Source organism: Coniophora puteana (genome assembly GCF_000271625.1).
Source record: "Coniophora puteana RWD-64-598 SS2 unplaced genomic scaffold CONPUscaffold_2, whole genome shotgun sequence".
NCBI classification, from domain to species: Eukaryota; Fungi; Basidiomycota; class Agaricomycetes; order Boletales; family Coniophoraceae; genus Coniophora; species Coniophora puteana.
In genome coordinates, this window is record NW_006913054.1 from 3,454,444 (window position 1) to 3,456,278 (window position 1,835).

Consider the following 1,835-nt stretch of genomic DNA (forward strand, 5'->3'; position numbering starts at 1 on the left):
CCACTTGCTCATGCACTATTATACTACATTGCCACATATATAACACATCAGGCCGGTTTTTGTTCCATACATTACTCTGGTCAGACTTGCACTATCCTGACACACTACCACCATATCCGGCCTATCTAATCATGATCTACAAAATACTCCGGCCACCTATCCGCTATTAGACCACACCACACTCAACCCACATCAATAGCTCATGAGGCTGGTCTTGTTTGTTCTGTACATCCATCTAGCCAATCTTGCATCACTTTACCGCACTGTAAGCAAGTTGCTGATCCTTGCTCCTGGTGTTGTTTTAGAGCCCTTAATGGGTGTTTGCCTGCCTTAGCTTGCTTATAAGCTTTTACAGAGTTAAGTTTGTTATCAGCAAGCTATAGAGATTTGAAACACTCTGTAATAGTTGTGGAAGTCTCATTACACACTGAACAGGTTAATAAACATTTTTATGTTGCCTTAACCACATGATAGCATATGGTAATCTTTCAAAGTACCAGAGAAGATATGATATTCTGAATGTTGCATATCATTCAATGGTCTGATGGTGGATTAAAGACCAGATTTACATTTGTTGTGTTAGTCACACTTTATGTGCCCACACCTTTTAGGATACCCTATATCCCATGCTATCCACACACAAAAATGACAAGGGTGTCAGCTTGAGTGAAAAAGTTTGTTTTTGGAAGATTATTACACTTCACTACAAGGATTGATGATGGTCCAAGTGTTCTCTGATAATCCAACAGCATATATATATCTGTTGAAGCAAGATCAGACAAGATCTCAAAAGAAGTGTTCTGATCATGGATGAATATGCATTGATGAATATGCATTGAACACTTTTCTGACTCTTTGCTACAAGTGCATAATATGGGATAGTGTGATTCACATAGCAGGATGTGCTCATGTAGGTGTATATGTGACCTAGATGAGCAAATAAGATGGCTGATGCATTAATTTTATTTCAATGCCTGTATATATAAGAACATAAGGAAAAAACATATCAGTGAATGAGGATGGCCAGAGGTGCAGCATCAGGAAGGGCAAATAGCAATAAACCATATTTGTGGGAGAAGGATAATAGAAGCAATAGAAAGGTGGAGCGAAGGTAAGCCAGTGTTGTGTGTGACACATAAGAGCAGTGATTGTCAACCAATGATATCCCAAGAAAGCTTTCAAAGGGTCAAAAGCTGTAGTTTGGCTATATTGAAAAGCTTGCGGTATGTCAACAGGATTATGTTTTATGCATTTTAGTGTTTTGTGAATGTATCATGTTATATAATGCATTCAATACCACAGATGAGTGTTGTATACACCACTCAACATACCAATAGAGATCCATAACTATTGTAGACCAGCAAGATTCTGTATGTAGCAGCAATCTACATGTTAAAATCTCTAAAGCGAGTAGCCACAGTATTTGGTAACTAAGATTGGATAGGCTGGATATGTATGCAGTGCAGTAAAGTGATGCAAGATTGGCTAGATGGATGTACAGAACAAACAAGACCAGCCTCATGAGCTATTGATGTGGGTTGAGTGTGGTGTGGTCTAATAGCGGATAGGTGGCCGGAGTATTTTGTAGATCATGATTAGATAGGCCGGATATGGTGGTAGTGTGTCAGGATAGTGCAAGTCTGACCAGAGTAATGTATGGAACAAAAACCGGCCTGATGTGTTATATATGTGGCAATGTAGTATAATAGTGCATGAGCAAGTGGAGTATCCCATAGACCCAGACCAGACTGTCCAGATATGCCACAGATGTGCTTGTAGGTGGTACACTTGCACAAAACTGGATGGACTAATAAAAACCGGCCTGATATGCTACA